Source organism: Pelodiscus sinensis, chromosome 6 (genome assembly GCF_049634645.1).
Source record: "Pelodiscus sinensis isolate JC-2024 chromosome 6, ASM4963464v1, whole genome shotgun sequence".
Taxonomy (NCBI): domain Eukaryota; kingdom Metazoa; phylum Chordata; order Testudines; family Trionychidae; genus Pelodiscus; species Pelodiscus sinensis.
Genome location: NC_134716.1, coordinates 38,756,073 through 38,778,206, shown reverse-complemented (window position 1 = coordinate 38,778,206; position 22,134 = coordinate 38,756,073). Strand labels below are relative to the sequence as shown.

The following is a 22,134-nucleotide window of genomic DNA, read 5'->3' as shown; positions in this document are numbered from 1 at the left end:
ATCCCTTATGAATTGAGTACATTCAGATGCCTGTGACTTCTGACTCCTGATCAAATCCCCGACTCCTTGGCCAATGTCTAATTCGTTTGACCTTTGTGGGCTAAAACCCAAGCTGCTAGATCAACATACAAACTCGTGGGTTCTTTAAGCTGCAGCTATCATTCTCTAGCTTAGTGTCTGTTCCTTTTCGAATTGAAACCTTACACTTTTGACCTTTTGGTGTCTTCTGGAGGCAATGAAGATGCAGGATAGCCAGCTGGATTACGGAAGCTGGACTGAATGGCTGACCTAGCAGTCAGAGCTTTCCAGCTCTTCAACCTGCTAAAACACCACTGATATAGGCTAGCCAAGTACTTAGCAATTTGGCCCTAATAAAAGGCCTTTGTAAGAAGAGTGATGTCTAAGTCAAATACCTGATATTTCTTACTGCTGCACTTCAACTACATATATTGTAGTACCTAGGATATGCCAGTTGTCTGGACCCGTGGTGTAGACATGACTTCAGTCTGCTTGGAGACTCAGCACCTTGTGGCTTTCTTTTGGGATAACAGTTTCAGAGAGCTGACCAAGGTCCTGACAGTGAGTATTGGGGTATATCTACACTGCAAATAAACACCAGCAGCTGATCCATGCCATCTTGCTTGGGCTAATGGGCTACTTAATTCAGACTCAAGCTGGAGGCCAGGCTCGAGGGCCCTGAAAGTTAGGAGGTCCCTGAATTTGGGTTATAGCTTGAGCCCAAATGTCTCTACTGCAGTTAAACAGCCCCTCAGCCCAAGCGCAGGTCAGCCTGGATGGGCAACAGCTGATTTTTAATTGCATTGTAGACATATTCTTGAGTGCTAGAAAGTATCTATGTAGGTGCTTCTACAGTTCTCCTTCCACCAATAACAGAAGTGGTCTCTGGATGAAGCATGTCCTTTAGTGATTATCTCTTTAAGAACAAAGTGGTCTCTAGCTCTATCAGGGCAACTTTCTGAGCAAAGGCCCATCCCTTAGGAACACCACACTAAAGAAAAAAGCTCTGTGTTTTGTTGTTTTTCGTGTGTCCACTAAGACATGGGTCTTAAGGATTGTCTTCACCTTTCATTGGAGATGAGGTATGTTTTGCCATTGCCCCTGAAGGGTGCAACATATTGTGTCTAGGCTGAATTTCTCTGCCTTGCTGAAACCAGCAGTGGGGCAACGTCATTGTACTCCCATTTTCTTTCTTAAAATTAATGTTTAAGGGCTCTGATGTCATGGTTTTACAAATAATGATGTGAAATTTAAAAATACAGATACACATTATAGAATTTTCAAGTTATATTTGCTGTTTTCTAAGTAAAGTCCTTTGTCATTTACTCTAATGTTGTAAAAATATTGGGCAGCATAAATGTATGTAAATAAATACATTTAATTACCCAAAAGTGCACTGTGTATTAACAGAGAAGTAGGTGTACATGTGAGTGGTACAACATGATGCAAGCTTTTAATGTCAGTTAAACAACTCAACATAAGTCCAAACCTAACCCCTGAGGGCTGCTCTGTATCCCTATGGGCCATTGCAGATATACAGAATCCACAAGGGTATGATTTGCTTTAAGCACATCCCGTTCCTAGCACTGATCTGGCTGCTTCCTACTCCAACCCATTCTCAGTATATCCCTGGAATGGCCCTATAACCAATGACTGCTGAGGAGGCAGAAGGGGGCTTTCTGGTTTGTATTTGCAAATGGTTTTGTGTTCCTTGCATAAAGCTCCTGTAGAAGTATAACTATATTTTATTACTGTTTTACTGTCATTGACATACTGGGGGTGGTATCTTCTGAAGAAAATGAATCTGACTTTTTCTTCTCTTCCTTCTGCTATGAGGAGGGAGTGGGTAAATTGGAGCTCCTAAAAGGAATAGCAAGTAGAATATTCTCTTAAAACTCAGACTGCCCTGACAGACAGGGACATCTGGCTACCTTATGCATAAGCTAAACATAAGCAAGCACCTTTGCCCTATTTGAAAGGCTGCATATGTGAAATAAAAACTTAAGTGATCCTTCACATTTTTAGTCTTCCTCCTCTTTGTCCCTGTGGTCCTGTTGACTCCAAATTCCAGAACAATTCAGTTGTTGCAACGGGGCATATTTTGCCATTAGTCAGACGGTGCCAGAAAACATTTGGATGTCAATGGGGAGGTGTGCTTTTAGAGCAGAATGTGGTTTCCTGAATGCTCTATATTATTGTGTATTCATCTGACATTATTAAAGGGCCTCTGTCTGTCTTTGAAAGTACAGCCTTACCACCCAGATTTCAGAAGCACTAGCTTGAAGTTTCATAGAATGGAACTTGAGAACTGGGAGAAAAGAGTCACATGTGCACCATGTGGTTCTTGTAGTAAAACTGTTGTTCACACGCATTGGAGGAGGGAGGGAGGATCTGCCAGTTTAGTAGGTTTTTTATACAGTCCACATGACACCATAAACTATGTACCCACATGAGACGCCTCCATGACATGAAGAATTATACAGATCACTGACTCATATTATACAGTGTGAAAGAAAGACAACAACTCAAACAAAGCTCTACATAAACCAAGAAAAAAATGTTCTGTTACAGGTACTGTTATCGGTAGACTTGATGCCATTTCTGGCTTGAGTTTGAGGTTGGTATTTTAATGAGTCCTGCTTTGCAATCTGTCAAAATATGCTGTAGTGCCTGTGTACTGCATATAATTATCTCCTCTGGTTTAGCTTCATGGGCCAAGCATTGGAAGAAGTTCAAATACATAGTTTTGTTTAATTAAAGAGTTTTAATTAGCTTATTGGCATAGTCATTCACTTATTATGTAACTGGTTTCCAGGATAATTTAAGTGCACATTTCCTGCAAATGAAAAGTGTGGATACCAACACATTGAGGCAGATCTTGTCTATGAAAACTTAAATCTGTATCTTTGCTTGTCTTACCACAGTCTTTAGAAGGTATTACCCTGAGAGAGAGAGAGATGGTATTTTCCTTATGAAATAATAAGGTTTGGTGAGAAGCCCATCTTACACTGGCAATCAGAGGACTCTGATATCAATGAGAGAAAATTGTGTATGGCATCTGACTAAAAAAACCCATGGAGTTGAGCTTAAAAAAAAAAAAAAGAGGCTACCAATGTAAGGCCACATTCTGCTGTCGTACCTTTGGTGGTCTGGACTGTCAGTGTCAGTGTCGTCTGGGTAGGGTCGTCCTGGCTCCCTCCTGACAGGACTTCTACTCCGTCGGTGATGATAAACTTTCGGCTGCGTGCGTAATCATCAGTACTCCCTTTATCTAGAGTCTTAGACCTCGTGCAATTGGGTGAACACAGGAGATCTCTGAGAGGCCCCGGAAACAACAGATGCAGGCAAGGTTTGAAATCAGTCAGGCAGGTTTATTGTCAAATGCGAAGCTCTACCAATTGGTAACAGATCAGTACAATGTTACACCACTGGGCACTATGGCCCGCATTGACAAGGTACCAACATCGGGCAGGCCTATTGCCGTATAACAGATATTAAGAGCAGTTAGTCAAAGTTAAGCTACTGTGCACTCTGTAAGTTCAGGCAATGACACCTGCCATTCAGGCGCCTAATGCGCCCACTCCCCCCCCCCCCCCCCAGAAGGTCGGCCAGAGAGCACCCTTTGTGGTGTCCTTTTATAGACAGGTACAAACAACTTACATCACTTCTTTATATACCAGGTTACCACCCTCTGTCGCCTAGTTACCACCCCTCACCTTATGGAAGTGGGGCTTATTTACTGTCCTTCATGCTGTCAAACTCGACCCGGTACTGAACCTAGGTCGGTATGTGCATTAGTTTTTAGGGAGTCTGTGTACTAAGACATTTCTTATTAAGATGTTCTGTTACTCCCCTTTGGCTTACAATCTGTACCTAGTGCCTCCCTGTGTCCTTACATGCTCGATAACATACACAATTACACAGTCATCAGTAGGGCCTCTTTCTTGGCTCCTGTGTTAACTGAGCCAAAGTCTTGCTCACTAGATTGCAGGCCTGTTGCTGCTTTCATGTTACAGGCCTCTATTTAGGCCTGCTGACTCCATGTTACTGACCCTTAACTTACTACATCTGCTATTTCTACTCAGCTTGGTTTCAGAGCCAGCTACACAGAACATAAGGCTGAGCAGAATTTGGTTCATTGTTTATGTCAAGAATTTATTCTGTTAAAAAGTGTGTGTCTTTGTTTTTTTGAAATTTTCAGCAGTCACATGTTTACATGCGGGGGGAGGGGCGGGGGGAGGTGACTCCACGGGAGCTGGCACACATGGGGAGCTGGTGCACGTAGGAAGTCAGCTCTTAAGCTGGCTCCCCATGAGCACCAGCTCCCATGGAGCCACTTCTCCACCTCCTCCCCACTCCTGCGTCTGACTCAGATACAGAGGCAGCAGTACAGGAGGGTGGCTTGCATGTAACCATGAAGGTTAATCAATGAGCTCATTGGTTAACTGTACACTATCACATCCCTAACTTATATCTATTTTTAAATTATGGTTCTAGTCTGGTGAGGTAAGGGAATGTTGCCCCATTTTCCTCTTCCTCAGAAGCTTCTCATTTTTATTCATCAGAATTCTTAAAAACGCTACTGCGATTGTTCACATGAACAATCATATATACCTCCTATTTGTTCTACAACTAATAGTCAACAAAGAATAACCCAAGTTGCATAAATCTTTCATTAACTGCACATCCCCACTTGGCATCAAGGGAAATTTTCAGTTGTTTAAGTTAGACTAATAGGAGCCATAATTTGTGGTAGTGAGTATTCTCCCAGAATCAAGATCTGGTACAGTTCAAATAATTTCTAACTAATGTTATGTGGTTGCTTCAATTACTTAGACAATTACTTAGATATGTAAATTGCATCAGATGCCCTTACACATAACTGAAGGTGCAAAATCACTATCGCAGTTACTTGAGCTTTCAAAATATTGCAAGAGCCAAAAAAAGAAGCAAGGTTATAGCCTGTCCAAAATGAGGCATTTTTATTGGAGCTGCTTGGAAAACCAGGTGGTAGTGTAGGGTGAAATGGTAAATATTCTCCCAATATTTTTTGTTTGAAATTCTGATGAAATTTTACTTGACACTTAAACAATTCAAAAATGTTGTCCAATTCTAATGGGAGTTTATAATTTAACCTTGTCTTTCCACTCATTTGATCTAAATCTTTTGATTTTTTCCTTCCAGTTCTTTCAGCTCTAGGAATAAAGGTAAATTCCTGTATAAAGGATCATCACAAATCATACATATAATCTAATTGTCAATGTATGTTACATGTCCACCCATGTGATTGATCCACAGAGAACATGGGTCAGGTACAGCTCTCATCTTAACAGCCTGGATCTTTAGCTCAAAATGCAGAGACTTGTACACTCAGCAGAGGAGGATCCCCCTAGAAGTGGCTAAGATGGTGGCCATCATTTGTATATCACTTTAAAGTCTAGCTCCAGCTCTGTTTATATTTACATTCTATTCTATTATTTTAAAGCCAGAATTAAAGACAACAGTCTTTAGACTCTATAATTGGATTGAAAAAGATAAGCAAAACCATATCTAGAAAACATGTTTTTTAAAATGTGCAATTGAAGAGTAAAGTACAAGGGAATGAATGAATATGGATACCCTGATCCTTTTCCCACTGAAATTAACAAAACTCCCACTGACTTAGGCGATACAGAATCAAGCCACAAGTTTATATCTGGGGCTTGATCCAACATCTCTTAAAGTACAAGAGAGTCTTCTATAGACTTTGGGCTTGATTCAAGTCCTGGTGCACTCACAGGCACCCAGACAACATTAGTTTGTCATCCCATTCAAGCCTGCATCTAATTAACATAAATTTTCCCTCCTGTTTGTGCGCTTATTTGCACTATGTAAACAACTTCAAATAGCTGCTTTACCCTTTGTTGAAACAAACAATGGCTTTAGAAGAAAATGAATAGCAGGTGAAAGATTAAGATGAATAATACTGAGACAACATGGCTATTTAATTTAAAGTATAGGATTTTTTCCCTCTAATCTCCTTTAATAATTCCGCACAGATATTAATTATAGTTTGTCACTAGAAATCTGATATTTGTTTTTCTGCTAGTGTTTAGGAACTAACCCTTTTCCTGTATATGAATATGTAGAGAAAAGGTCTCTCTCACTTCTTATCATAGGGTACATCTACACTACAGCGTTATTTCAAAATATCTTAATTCAAAATAGTTATTTATATAACAAGATATTTCTAAATAACGTGTCTACACACAAAATGCAGTTCGAAATAGCATTTTGTTATTTTGTACATTCTTACACACTGAGTGGATGCTGATTTGCATTTAAGGCTGTCTGGAAGTAGGTCAGGCAGGGCATCAGGTCAGGACTTACTGTGTGGGGCTGCTGCCTGAGCTATCTGAGGCCTGTGCTTAAAAGGATATCCCCTACCCCCCGGGCAGCTGGTTGTCAGGTTTCCCTGCTTGCTTGCCTAACTCGATGAGGGACAGCAAAGCATTTGTGTCTGAGTGCTTTGGTTGCCTTCACTCGGGACACCATAGCACTCTGCAGCTTGGAGCCAGCAGTGCCCCTGGACACTCTGGAGCTTCTTGTGGACATGTTGCTACCAGCCTGGCTGCACTTTCTGCAGGCTACCATCCGGGAGGTCCATCGGGGGGCTGTCAGTATCCAGGAGGCCCTGCGGAGATCTTCCACTCTGAGGAACACTAAGAGCCTCCCTGGTCTGACCCACTGGGGGCTTGTGCCTCATTCCTCCCTCACATCCTTCCACTTACCCACCCTCCCCCCAACCCACCCCACCCCACCCCACCCCTTCCTGATGTCAAATAAACACATTTTTTCATAAATACAAACTCTCTTTATTTAACAAAACTGGGGGGGGGGGGGAATGAGGCAGGAGAGGGGAGGAGAGAGGGTGGGAAAGGTGAGGGGTAAACCTGGGAGGAGGGAGCTGGAAGCAAGGGGAAGAAGGGGGAGGGGAAATTCAGGGGTAGGGGTCTCGCCAGGCCAACTCTCTCCCAGGACAGTGAGTGTGGGGGCTTCAGCATCCCCAGGGGGATGGGGAGGAAAGGATGGAGGGGGTGGAGGTTGAGGAAGGTGTGGAGGGAGAAGCGGGAGGGGGAGAAGGAGTGAGAGGAGGAGCAGTAGCTGGGGAGGCAGCAGGCGCTGGAGCGGCAGGATGCAGCACGCTCTGCATCAGGGTCTACAAGTGTTGGCAGGTGGCACGACCCTGAGCAAGCAGCTCCCGCCGGAACTCCCGATCTTCTTGCATCCAGTGTTCCATGGTGTGGTGCACGGCTTGCAGGGCCCCCAGGTGCTGCTGTTGGTACCCCTGCAGTGTTCGGGTGGTCTTGTGGAGCCCTCGGTTGTGGGAGCATGTCCCGGGTGGGGTGGTGCACCCTGCACTCGCAGCTGGTGTGGCTGTGGAGAAACAAGAGAAGTGGTCAGTTCTCCCTGAAGACACAGTGCGTGAAGCCCAGACCCCCTTTGTGAGGTGAGAATGACCGTGTCCTGCCCTGTCAGACCCATTGTGCTTTCACAGAGGCCATGTTCGGAATGTCTGGCTATCCCCGGGAGTGGGAGCTGCCCCGAGATGGCACCCATACCTCTGTTCTGTGTATAGTGCGACTGAGGTGGGGGGGAGATGTCCCCTGCTTCTGTGTAGAGGGGGCTTGTGAAGGGAGGGTGTCCTGCTGTGTCCTGCCCCGGGGTCAGGAGCATGTCATGTCTCTTCACACACATGCTTGGCTATCAGGCCAAGGCTCCTATGTGGCAGCCAGCTAGAGCCACCTGCCATGGGGTGGCATGGCATGTGCTTGCACATGCACAGGTTGCTGCATGATCCGTGGTAAGCAAAGCCCACGTGCGGGGTCCCTGGTCTTCCCCCCACACACCTCCTTCCCGCCCCCCAAGAAGGGTACAGTGATGGCACTCACATGTTGTGGCCTCCCCGGATGACCCTGGTGACTCTGCTGCTGGGATGGCTCAGAGGTCCTGGCGCCGTGGCACCCTCCGTCTCAGCTCCTGTGGCTCCTCCTCCACGCCCTGGTCAGGGACCTCTGCTCCTGGATCGGTGCCCCCTGGGGTGGCACGGACTGTCTCACCTCCCAGGATGCAGTCCAGGTCACAAAAATAGGGGCAGGTGTCTGCCCCTGTTGGGGAGCTGCCCCGTGTGGCCCTGGCATACGGCTGCTGTAAATTTTTATTTTCATGCGAATCTGCTCCTGGGTGTGCATGTGTCCTTTTGTGGCCAAGGTGGCAGCTATCCAGCCGTAGACGGCTACGTTCTTCCATCTAGTGTGGAGATCATGGACGTTGGAGGCTTTCCCCCAAACCTCAATGAAGTTCTTGATCTCCTCACTAGTCCAGGAAGGTGCCCGCCATTTCTGGCCCCTGGCTGGCTCCTGGGAGCTGGGTGACTGGGCGGTAGACAGCTGGCTGGCACTGGCTGCCCAGCTCATTGTGGGGCCACTAGCTCGGGCAGTGACTGCTGGAAGTCCTGGATCTGGCATGTGCAGTGTGGACAGAGTCTACCCCTTTAAGGGCTCCGGGGCTGGGGGAGAAGAGAGGAGTTTTCCTGGTTTGGCCCAGAGTGGCTACTAGGGGAAATCGGGAAGGGTTGGAGGCCCCCTATTTTGAAATAAGGGGCTACACAGTGCTTATTTCAAATGAGCTATTTCGAATTCGGCATTATTCCTCATAGAATGAGGTTTACCAAATTTGAAATAAGTGCTCCGCTATTTCAAATTAATTTCAAAATAGCGGTTTGGCTGTGTAGACGCTAGGAAAGTTAATTCGAAATAACGGCTGTTATTTTGAATTAACTTTGATGTGTAGACATACCTATATGTACTGAAAAAATGTGAGAACACATGAGAGCACTGAAATTTCTATAGGCAGCTTTTTCATGTTTACTTGGACTGTAAGGGTGTGTCTACACAGCACCCTAATCTTCAAATAAGATGCACAATTTGCGCTATGCTAATTGTGTATCTTGTTTCAATTCTATTTTGGAATAGCTTATTTTGAAATTTGGTGCATCTACGCAGTGCCAAAATTCGAAATAATGCACTATTCTGAGACATTCCTTAACCTTCGTGGAACGAAGGCTACAGGGATGCTGAAATAGTGTGCCTGTTATTTCGAAACATATTTTGAAATAATAAGCAGCTTATTAAGATGCAGGGTAGCCACTCTGTGTAGACATGCCTTGAGAGAGTCTGGTTCTCTAACTCTGAGAATAGGTTCAATTATCAGTATACATATGTGTTGTGGCTCAGACATGGATAAGGTGTTTCTAGGATAGCTTGCCCTGTTCTGTACTGATTTTGATTTTTGGATGGTTTCATTGATTTCTTTTTGTTTTATGTATATTGTCACGGTTGTGGATTTTTGTAGCTCACTTATTAACACTAAACCATTTTAATAGAAAGGGGAAGCAAGGCAGGCAGGCTGATACTCTCTAAACCTTTAAATTAGTCTTGTAAACCCTCTTCTACCATTCTGCTTCTTAAGCATAGCAAATGCAAACTAAAAACCATCCTGTCGTCATAAATGTACCATTCTAAGGTTTACCCTTTAAAGAAACAGATGGAGTTTTTGAATATTCTCTGAAAGTTAGAAAATTTGGTCTCTGTGAGTGTAGTGGGGCAGGTGAATTCCAGAATCAAGTACCTTCTGCTGAAAATGCTTTGCCACTAGATGTTCAAATGTAGGGATTGTTAACCAGAGCTCATCAGATTTTTCTAACTGTCTCAGTACACGGGACATAAGGTGTCATTATAGAGCGAGACCCTGTGGTACACAGAGTAATATACAAATAAAAAATTAGTTTCTAATCAACAGAAATTTCCCTACTATTTGGCTAAAAGGATTTGAGACCATCAGTGACGTAAAGTCATTAAGCAACCTGTGCCTGTAATACAGAGTGAGGAAAGTTCAGGCCATAGTCTGTAGACAATTTTGGAGATGGCTTTGGTATGTAATGTAAAATAATCTTAAGATTCCCTATATCAGGATTTGGGACTCTTACCTCTTTCTTACATTCTTACCTTTACAAAAAGAAGTGCTGACTATAAATATTGCAGCACAGACAAGTTTTTCCAAGCAGATTCTTCAGGTTAAAAATATACCACAGATACAGCTGGAGTGCAAAGCTGTCCAGAATCCAGACGTTATGGAAAGGAATCAGTCTCTCCACTTGTTTACTTAGTCTTGGAAACACAGTTCAACAACTTGACAGTGAGAGAGACAGACTGAGACCTAAAAATGAACATTCACAGCAGGGGAGCTGCCTGTTTCCTTCTTCCTCTTCTCTGTCTCTTTGCCGTATACATGATGCAGCCTACATGCAACATCAGACACATGATGAAACCTGGTTTTGTTTTGTTTTGTTTTTTTTCTTTTCTGGCAGCAGCTTATTTTGGGGAAATGTTTTATTTACTGTTTGCACTAGCATAAAGGCTGTTAAAGCCTTTCTGAAGAGAAGCTTGTTTCTGTATTAACTGGACTAGTACATTAAAAAACATAACAATCTGTTATATGCCACTTGTAATTGCAGAACACTTTTTTGATGTGCCATTGGTATGAAAGCAAAGCAAATACCCCATTTAAGCTTTTAAATCTTTTCACTTGCCCTCTTTTTCTTTCCGTCCCTCCTGGCTTCCAGAACTCCCTCCGTTCATTCTCTTTCTCTCTCCCCCTTTTTGTTCCTGGAACATTCTGTTTCTTTTACGAGCTAACAAGTTTGATGTGGCCCTGTGTCTCCTTCCCTTCCAGGCTTGCAGCTGTTTTGGCAACAGAAGAAAAAATCCCCATAACAAATCAAATAAAAGCCCATTCTGTGAAGAGGAATTGAAAACAGCAGGCCTCAAAGAGGACTGCACATGCGATGCCTTGTTCTGGCTTTCAACACAACTCAAATCAGAAACACATTACCATAATCTGAAACAGCCCACTGCTAACACAAGACAGATGGTGGGTAATAACCCATGCATCATTAATAAATAAATTCCAGCATTAAAGGCTTTACAAAGTATGACAACATTATCCGGGCAAAATTACTGCCTTTCTCCCACCCCCAACATAATTTCACTGTGTTGTGGGTCTTTTTTTTTTTTTAAGGGTCTGTGCTTTTGAAGGAAGTTAAATACAGCACAATGTTTTAAACAGATCAAACCTAGTTCAGCATACAAGACAGGCTTGAAACTCCAGAAGGAAAAAAAGAAAATAGCTGCCAAAGTGCAATAGCTCCCATGTACTTTGGAAAAGCAAATGACAACTTATTGCACTCCACTGGCTGACATTGCCCTCTCTGGTACTTCACTGTTCTTATATTTCACTTCACTTTTCAAGCAAGAATTTTTGCATCATGGTTGCCACAAAGCTAAAAGATACATGCATCATTTCTCAATGATCCTCCTGCATACTGTGTCAGCTGTCTGTTTTATGCCTCCTTTCTCCCCTTTTCAGAGGCAATGGAGACTATAAAAATCTGAACTCTAACAAATGATGGAGAATATATGAAAAAGATTGATGGTCCGTGTAACTGGGTGGCCTGCTAGGGGCCTTGGGGTCCCCTCCAGTTCGAGGGCCACTACCCTGATCCTTCCCTGCCCCCGGCTTCTAATGCGCCGTTCCCACGGCAGTCCCAGTTATTCAGAGCACTTGCACATCCTTTTTCCAGAAGACTTGCAGGTGGTGGGCCTCAATGGCCCAAACGATTGCTTTCCATCTGTGTTTAGCTAAATGGTTGGAAACATCTGTTTCAGAAATGGACAGCACCATACAGGCCAATGGCCTAAGTGACCTACCATCTTGATTATTAAAATGTGCACTACATGGGGTTGATCTGAAGATGGGCAGGCCATTAACCTTGAACAGCACATGGCTGCATGTTTACTTAGTGGTGTCAGCCTTAAGCAACATAATGCCTATTTCCAAAGTCTGCCCTGGCATCATCATTATTTCCAGGAGCAATTCAAATTGTTAGTTTTTATCAGAAAAGCATAGGCCATGGCTATCTGAGAAACCACCTTGCTCCCTACACACCCTAATTATTGGTGAGATCAGCTAGCAAGATTCAGCTAAACACTCCCTTTAGCTGAACTTCTGGGGAATTGTGATAGGGAATCCTTGGTAGAAAGTTAACTATGGAATTTGTTTACCTTACTGGTCCACAGTGAATTTGCGTCTTTTTATTTGTACAACCACTGCCTATTCAAGTGACTTACCAGATGCTTTCTTTGCAAGACTTAAAGAAAAATACTAGGCAGAGTGACTTATGATTTAACCTTCTTAAAGCCATAGTAACACTGAAAACTTTTAAAGAGTTTATGAACTTTGACTCATTACATATTGTATGCACCAGTTCAGATAAAAAGAAGTCCAACTTTGTGAATTCATGTAATATTTAGCACCCTGTATCAATCTGTAACATTTAGAGGATGCTGTTGTGTTTTTTATTTTGCATTCTTATCTAATACCAGTTTAAAAACTAGTTTAAAATCCAGGGGTGCTGCAACAGTTTGTATAGTGGGAGTGCTGAAAGCTATTAAACCAAACTATATGGCTTGTATCTGATGGAAGCCAGTTCAAGGCAGGGAGTGCTGCTGCACCACCAGCACCTATGAAAGGTCCTCATGCAATGAAGCCAGTGCAGACTACTGAATATCAGTGCCATTTCAGTAACCCCTCTGTGATATTTTGTGCAGTAATTTAAGAAGAGTTTGATTTGAATCACTATCACTGCATTGGCAGTTAAGTCAAAGCAAGCAAGCAAGCCAAATATATTTTATGAGACTATTCAAGAGAAAAATTTGGAAAGATTGGGTCAAGAGCCTCCATCCAGATCTTTTGATTGGCATGAAATAATAAAAAACTTACCATATACACTGTGTTTAAATCAGATAGTGTTTAAAAATAAAAGCTTGACAATTCTGTTGTATTAATTTCCTTACCACACATTTCAGGCTAGTGTTATGAGAAGAGAATTGATTGCAAAACTATGTAACCTCTCCTCCCCCCACCCCAAAAAACCCTGCATGTCTCCCCAAATAAGCAAATATTTTACAATATTTATTGAGTAGACCCCCAATTGCTGTTAATACTATCTTTTTTTTATTACGACTGCAGTTGAAAGCTACATTCCAGATGTGTGACTTTTTATGTTAATATGTTAAAACAGGGAGAGATTTTTTTGTTGTGTTTTGGAGTTTTTTATTGTGCTACAGTTTATATTTTGTTGCCTGAAAACTTAAGATAAAAATCAATTGATAAAATTCTCAGTAGTTTATACTTCAGTTTTTTGTGTGATTACTGCAAGAGAGTAACTATCTGTAGAAGAGTTTCATCCTATCAGCTCTTCTTGCAGCCATCGCAGAATTCCTTTGCGGGAATTCTCTCTTCAGTTATTTTTATGACAATAAAATTGTTGCTTTCGTGTTTCAAACAAGTCAGCTACGCTATTTATAGGAAAAGCTAATGGTGATACCACGACAGTCAAGAAAGTTCCCAAAAGGCAATTGTCTAAAGCCCTGATCCAGCAAGACACTTAAGCATGTGCTTAACTTTAACATTTAATGTTGACCTCAATGGGACATCTCATATTCTCAGAGTTAAGCATGTATTTAAGAACTTTATTGGATCAGGGCTGGATGGAGCAGAGAGGATTACAAACACTGCTCCATGTGATCATCACTAATACTGGGCAAATAATTTATCTGACAACTTTAGACTCTATTTTACTTCCTGATTTTGCACATCTCTGTGAAATTCAAAGAGGACTAATTCATTAACCCTTATTCAGATAGTACTAGGGATGTTAAAATACATTTATTTTTACATACATTATTCAACCCTGCTGAATTTTTTAGCGGTTACATGTTTACACACAGGGCGGCATGCAGGAGCCAGCACTGGCAGGAAGCCGGCTCTTAAACCAGCTCCCACCTTTCCCCTGATACAGAGGCAGCAATGCAGAGAGCAGGTGGTTCCATGAGAGCTGATCTGCGTGGGAAGCCAGTTTGAAAGCTGGCTTCCTGCATGTATTGGCTTGTGCCTGCTTACCCCTTCTCCCGTGCTGTAGGAGGTAGCAGGGGGAAGGGCAGATGGCTCCCTCCTCCTTTCCCCCCCCCCCGCTACCTCTGACACAAAAGCAGCAGGAGTGGGTGAGTGTCACCTCCAGGGTTAGCCGATAAGTGCAGGCTTATCAATTAACCGTGTTCATAGATACGTATTAACAATCCTAGATAATACCTGCACACACAAGAATTCCACTAAAATAATGGTTTGCAGATTTAGACCCATTGACTTTAAGAAGCAACTAGTATTGACAATTTCTTTTACAAAGCATCCAGAGGTCCCTGTCAGGATTTGGGTTTCATTGTCTAGGATCAATACAAACACAGAAAGAATCCCTGTGCCAGAAGGTTTATCATTAATTTCCCTATCATTGGGAAAGGAGGGAAATTTTCAAAAGAAACAGTCCTTATTCCTTATACTGGTTTATCTTCCTGCCAATGAGACCTGGCTCTATACAATGAGGTCCATTGCTATGATTAAGGTGCGCTAAGAGATTCATTCCCAATGGTAAAATGTATTGCTGGTAACACTTCTTCCAATGATGTAACATCTTGATATTCCCTGCTTAATCTAATGTGTCTAGTTTTCGCAGTTGCATACCCACAGCCAGGTGTCTCAGTCTTGACCACAAAAGACATCTTTAGAGATTTCAAAAAACACGTTGACTTCACAGACATATAAATGATAAAGCATGGGTTTGACCAGCAGAAATCTGTAAATATTAGCTTAACTAAAAGGGGGAACATGGAGAGTAAAAGCTTTGTTTCCTTGTATTAATTTATCTGATAGGTTGGTGATTCCATGACTGCCTCTAATTTCAGGAATTTGCACACCCATTTTTTCTATCCCAGCAACACAAAAAATAACAAATAGTAGGGTTGTATAAGTAATTATCAGTGATCTGTCTGGATTGTCACTTTGCTCTTTCCCTATCGCACTGAAGAGTGAAAGAAGCATTTGTATATACTTGAGAAAAGAAATCAGTCTGGGTTTGTTGCACATGTAAAAGAATTAAATGAAGGACAACTAAGTGGTTTTAAGTGTCCGGCTAAGGCAACGTTGTGAATAAAATAATCTGTTAAGGAACAGTTCAGTCTGGAAAAGAATGCTATGGGAGTTAATAAAAATGATTGCCCATGAGCTAAATTCTTCTGTCTTTGGAGATCCTTGCACTGCGTGTCAATTTACTGCAGATGTTAGCAGTGCTGCTCAGTTTTCACCAAGCTCTTCCATTTTATGAAAGGATGGTGCATGAAATTCACCCCACTGTACTGGACCAGTTCAAGGTTCTCCACACTAGTTAGCTCCACTCAAGTCCCATTTAAGCTCTTACACTGTGTTTATGTGGTGCAGAATGCTTTGTGTGGGCCTTTCTGCATTGGGCTGTTCTGTGGGAGTGACATGAGAGAAATATCTGCAGGCTTATCAATGTAAAGAATGCCCTCTTAATAAATATATTAAGAATATATAACTTTGTTCATTAGTTAGTAGTTTCAATAACTTTGTTATGCATTGCAAATAGTTTACTTGGGTCTGTTTTTTCCAGGCTGGCAACAATATGTAGACTGAGCAAGAGAGTATGACAGAACAACAACCTGACAAAACACAAGACCTGTGTATTGTGTATGTGTTATCAACATACTTTTATATGGGATAAACTTAAAAAACGACAAATGGTTTGGTAGTACTTTTTAGACTAACAAAACATATAGATGGTGTCATGAGCTTTCACGGGTCATGATACCATATATATAGTTTGTTAGTCTATAAAGTGCTGTCAGACCATTTGTTGTTTTGTAAGTTTATCCTGTACAGACTAACTCAGCTACCCCCTGAAGTTTTTATATGGGAGTGAGGCTTGGACCTTATACTTTCTCAAGAAAAAATGCTCAACAACTTTCATGTATGTTGCCTTCACCCAATCTTTGGAATCTCCTGGAGGCACAGAACCAGCAACACTGAGGTGATCAAGTGAACAGTTATACCTAGCATACAAACACTCCTTAAACAGAGATGTCTTTATTGATTTAGGCATGGGTGCCAAATGAATGATGGGTGCATCTCAAAGAACCTCCTCTACAGTGAATTGTCATCTGGGAAAAGATCCAAAGGATGCCCAAAATTGAGTTTCAAGAGTATATGTAAGTGAGACCTTAAAGAAATAGACAAGGATGTGGCTAATTGGAAAGATCACACTCAGGCCCACAGTCTTTGGAAACAAGAGTTAAACAAAGATTTTTGGAGTTATGAGAGGAAGCAGCCCAGCCAAGAAGAGGAGAAAAGAGCTTGCAAAAAGCAGAGCTCAGATGGTCAATTTCCCCGCCAAATCTTTACCTGTGTCAGATGCAGCAGAGATTCTTTCTCTAGAGTGGGTATGTTCAGCCACAGCAATGGCTGCTATAAAACCAAATGAGTAAATTCTTTACACTTCAGGAATGCATGTTCATGTTCTCTCAAGACTGAAGGCTGCCTATTACTGGTATTATTTCTCCTTATATAAATATCTGACTGGACTATGAGAGTGGCTTTCTATACCACATAACCCCACACATACACAGATGTAAGTATTCATTCAGTATGTTTTGTTAAAGCGTCCAGTTCTGGTTCACAAACACAAATTGGGATCTCTAGTCAATATTTGAAATTATAATGATCTAATTTACAGCAGGGATCCACCTATGTTTGTATATTTACGGAAACACCAGTCGTAATGGTTAATATGAAAATAAAAGTATGAACCAAATATTAGGTTTAACATCTTATTTTGACAAGATATTATCAATTGCTAGTGCTGGCTGAATCAAATGTTATTTTCTTCATAGTATAGTAGGCAGTGTATGGTATGCACTGTATTGGAGCAGTTTTATATATTTCACAAGGTAACTTTTTTAATTAAATTGAATTTCCATTCCAAACCCTTGAAGTTCTTGAGTGCAGGGTTCTTTGCCCTGGAAGGTTTATATTTACAGGTATATTTATACAAACTTGAATGGGCATATCAAATATTAAATTTGCTGAATCATAGCTATTTGTTGAAATTGATTATTGTTGCAATTGAGCAAGCTGGATATTGCTTCGATATCACTGATCTAACAAGCAATTCATAGATATTCTACCTCTTGTAATCTTATATTTCTTACAGGAAAAGATATTTGTATTTTGGGGTCCTATTATTCTGAAAATATCTGGAAGCCAAAACCTTTGTTCCAGCTCCAACTATCTTCATGATACTCCTTCTCTTCAGCTTCCAACCTCAAATCATTCAATCTCTGTGCCATTCACTGTAAACTTCCTGCCTAACCTCTTGCAATTATCATGGTCTGCTCCCCGCTCTTCTCATAGCTGAACTTTTCATTCTGTTCCATATAAACTTTTTCATTCCTTCCTCCCAGCTGATCCTCCCCCGGAGTCCTTATAATATTCCTTGGTTCTTATTGAATATGAATAATTTTCCTTTATTCCTGGTGCATTGTCAGTTTCATCGATAAATTGCTGCAGAGCTGGTTCCACGATTTCAAGTATTAGAAGGCCCAATTTGTGTTTGGGAACAAGAACCAGGTACCTTAAGCAGAACACAGGCAGATGTGAGTCTTCATTTAGTATGTGTGGGATTATGTGGTATAGAAAGCCATTCTCATAGTCCAGTCAGATATTTGTATTAGGTGAAATAGGACTTCTGGTTTTGTTCAAAGAACTACAGTGGCTAACTTTACACCTAGCCACTCCTCAAGGAGTAGAATGTAAGAGTGCAGCTGTTTAAATGGCTAACTGATAAGCATGAGCTTCTTGCTTATCCAAAAGGCTACATGCGCCTTCCAGTCTGGCTCCCAGGGAGGCGCCTGCCACTTCCTTTATATCAAAGGCAGCAGCGAAAGGTGACAGGCACACACTGTCAACCCAGGAAGCTGGCTGCCACCCTGCGCGTAACTGTGTAACCACTGAAATTTCCAGTAGTTATATGGTTAGGCGACTATGTGCATTTTAGCATCCCAATGAAGGAGTTAGAGTGTGGATTGCAGTCACCCCTCCAGACCCACAAACACATTCACAGTTTTCAATTTGGGAATCTGAAAGTAAAGATATTCATGTACAAAGAACTGAAGAGGAATTTGGTGCCGGTATTGGGTTTCAAATTCAGAGGATATTTATATTTGCAAATATTGGGGAATCCATATTTTCTTGAAAAGTAAGCCACCTGAATACCATGCAAATCCATGCCAACTTTTAGAATGCACCATTAGAAACTCAGAAAGTATGTAAGTCAATTTAAGGATAGCTTAGAAGACTCCAATGACATGTGAGCACTTTGTTCCAACACAGATGTAGCTTCAGTATCTTTTCAGACATATGAATAGAATTTTACTTTGTTCCTGTAAATTAGAACTTTCAGCAGACCTGTGAATACTTCAGCTGAGGTTTGGATACTGGATTTCTTTCAGGGTCCCAAGACACATAATTGAAAAATACTTTGGCTATGTCTGTAGCGACACAAAGCAGTGAGACAAGGCTTCTTTTTTGTACTGACTATAAAGTTACAGCTGTGATCTAGCTGATAGATGGCTGGAAATTTCAGTGTGCTAGTGACTAACTCTGTGAATCTGCAGGTTTTGGAACAAAAGAGTTATTTCACAAGCACCTTCTATGCAGAGTCCAAAAGGCTTTACAGTACATGAAGTAGAAACAACATTAAAAAAGTCAGTGTTAGACTGGTATTGTGCCACTTTAAAATAGAGTCCTGAGGCAGTATGTTTTAAGACTGTGAGATGTCACTCTTGAGATCAACCAAGGAACATCTATTCATGCCTGAAGGAGGTTGTTTTTGTACTAGAGTCTGTGTTAAAAAAAAAAAGATAAAGATAAAAAGAACCAGTGGCTAACAATGCAGAACTAACAACTTTTGCCTTGAAAACTTTTTAAATTTAAAAATGAAGCTTTATTGCCAAAAATGTACTCAACAAGAATGACTTACCATTACAAAAGCTTCAGAGGGGTAGCCAAGTTAGTCTGTAATAGGAAAAACGTTAAAAAACAACAAATAGTCTGGTAGCACTTTAAAGACTAACAAAATATGTTGATGGTATCATGAGCGTTCGTGGGCACAGCCCACTTCTTCATAACAAGGAATGGGTGAAACAAGATTATTTTTTACTTTCTCTGACATGAAATTTCAACATTTGTATAGGCCTTTTCTTCTGTTCAAAACCCAGCAAATAAATTAGAGGTGAAACTGACAGGCATCCATTTTCTTCCCACAAATGGTTATCCTGTATAACACATTTCAGAACCTGGCTTAGAAGTTCTGGGGTACCACCTAAATAAGCAGAGATACTTTAGGACTTTGATTCTTGTGGAATATGACTGTTTTTCCACAATGGAGAGTGAAGTGTTCTATATACACAAAGAACAACACTGACTTTGGTCGTGCAAACTTCTCCAGATTTCCGCAGCTATATGTTTGATCCATGTTCTGGGGAGATGATAATTATGTAGAGAAAATAGTTCAATTTCCAAATCCTTCCAGGATTTTTTTTACCTTTCTGTGAGAATGCCATTTAGTATGGCTTCTGACATGGAAATTAGGAACCAGACTGATATTACTAACTCATTTCTAATGGGCGAGCAAAAAGTTGATAAATTGCTAAGTACTTTTGTTGGGCTAGATTTGAAGTGACTAAAGCTTTTCTTTCCTATTAGCAATCCCCAGAGTTTATTTAATTGATAAATTGGGGTAAAGTGTATGCATATGAAGACTAATATAGTTTACAGACAGGTCTTGCCTATAACAAATATAAAGTTGGAGAACTGGGAAGTAAGAGGATTTGTGGAAACATTTCCCAGTTTATGGCAGTGCTATTTTTTAAGAAGCAATCAGTTCATGTCCTGTTGATCCCAGAGAGAATCCAAACAATATACAGGAGAGATCACTGACATAAAAGTACACACCGACAGTCCTATAATGTTAGAGGACCTGAGAGTATGAGCCTCATTAGGTGGAAGTTCCTGAGCTGAGGAATGCTGTAGGCCACCTACTAGCAATTGCCACTTCATCTGCTTTGTGGATGATGGGGAAGAAACACTTCCCCTTGCTTTCAATCTTCCATTACACAGCTACATCACTATTGGGATACTGGAGTATAGGCCTGAAGACTAAGTAAATATGCTGCAAATAGCACCCTTTGCAGCAAGAGCAGCCTATGTGAGGCAGTTTTGGTTCAGAATGGCTGGGCCCCGGGCTGCTGGAAGATAAACAGAAGATGCTGTGATTCAAGAATCCACATAAGTAAAATGATCTGGACAAACTGGAAAAATGGTTTGAGATAAACAGGATGAAGTTTAATAAGGATAAATGCAAAGTACTCCGCTTAGGAAGGAACAATCAATTTCACATATACAGAATGGGAAGTGACTATCTAGGAAGGAGTAATGCAAAAAGAGCTCAAGGGGTCATAGTGGACCACAAGCTGAATATGAGTCAAAAGTGTGACACTGTCACAAAAAATGCAAACATGATTAACATTAACAGGAGTGTTGTGAGCAAGACACGAGAAGTCATCCTTCCGCTCTACTCTGCACTGATTAGGCCTCAACTGGAGTATTGTGTCTAGTTCGGGACACCACATTTCAAGAAAGATGTGGAGAAATTGGAGAGGGTCCTGAGAAGAGCAACAAAAATAATTAAAGGTCTAGAACAGTGGTGTGCAACCTGTCAGTTGCGACCCCAAAGAGGGTTGCGGATATTTTCCTTGGGAGTCATTGTGCCACGCTGCATGGCCGCCAATGGCCAGGCCCAGCCCCTGGCTGCCCAAATCCAAGAGCTGTGTGGCCACCAGTGGCCGGGCCCAGCAGTGGGGGTCGCGGTTGAAAAAAGGTTGTGCGCCACTGGTCTAGAAAACATGACCTATGAGGGAAGACTGAAAGAATTGAGTTTGTTTAGTTTGGAAAAGGGAAGACTGAGAAGGGAGATGATAGTTTTCAAGTGCCTAAAGGGTATTACAATAAGGAGAGAGAAAAATTGTTCTCCTTGACCTCTGATGAAAGGACAAGAAGCGATGGGCTTAAATTGCAGCAAGGGAAGTTTAGGTTGGACATTAGGAAAAGCTTCCTAACTGTCAGGATGGTTAAACACTGGACTAAATTGCCTAAGGAGGTAATTATATCTCCATCATTGGAGATATTTAAGAGCAGGTTAGATAGGTGTCTATCAGAGATGATGTACATGGTGCTTGGTCCTGTCATGAGAACGTGGAGCTCGATTTGATGATCTCTTGAGGTCCCTTCCAGTTCAAGTATTCTACGATTCTGTAAAAAATGGCATTTCTGGCATGTTAGTGTTGGGGGAACCCAACTCAAAGAAAGGGGAAGAGGAGGAAAAAATGAGGTTGTGAGGATTTAGATGGAGGTAGTTGACAGTTCATTGATCAAGCATCATCCCTTGGAGAGAGATGCGTTTTCTATGAAGTTATTCAAATGAAAAGCAGGATTCATTCTTCACAAGTCCTATTTCAGGCAAAACTAGACTTCTCTTAGAGTATGGTATATCTGCTCAATGTGAGTAATGGAGGCAGAAATGAGCCATAGGATTGTAAATTTATCAGGGCACAGAGCATGCCTTTAATCTGTTACATAGTGTTATATAAATGATATATATAAATGATAATGATACAATCATAGAAGATTAGGATTGAAAGAGACCTCAGGAGGTCCAATCCCCTGTTCAAAGCAGGACTAACCCGAACTAAATCATTCCAGCCTGGCCTTAACAACCTCTAAGGATGGGGATTCCATCACCTCCCTATGTAACCCATTCCAGTGCTTCACCATTCTCCTAGTGAAATAGTTTTTCCTAATATCCTACCTATACCTCCTCCACTTCAGTTGATGCCATTACTTCTTGTTCTGTCAGCTGGCTATCTCCACCCACTTTGGAACCTCCTTTCAGGTAGCTGAAGGCTGCTGTCAAATTCACTCCATCACCACACTCTTCTGCAGACTAAATAAATCCAGTTTTCTGTAGTGGGGGTGGGGGAGGACTGAATCAAT

At 41.6% G+C, this 22,134-nt stretch overlaps 1 long non-coding RNA gene across 3 annotated transcripts in view; it reads left to right on the top strand.

The window, feature by feature from the left end:
• Window positions 1-22,134, top strand: part of LOC142829848 (uncharacterized) — an 85,509-nt gene that overhangs the window by 60,329 nt on the left and 3,046 nt on the right. For 2 of the 3 annotated variants that reach the window (XR_012904707.1, XR_012904706.1), the window contains one exon: window positions 10,792-13,227. The exons of the other annotated variant lie outside the window; for it this stretch is intronic. This is a non-coding gene — a long non-coding RNA (uncharacterized LOC142829848). Of the gene's footprint in view, window positions 1-10,791; window positions 13,228-22,134 lie in introns of those variants that run through there. 3 annotated transcript variants of the gene reach the window in all.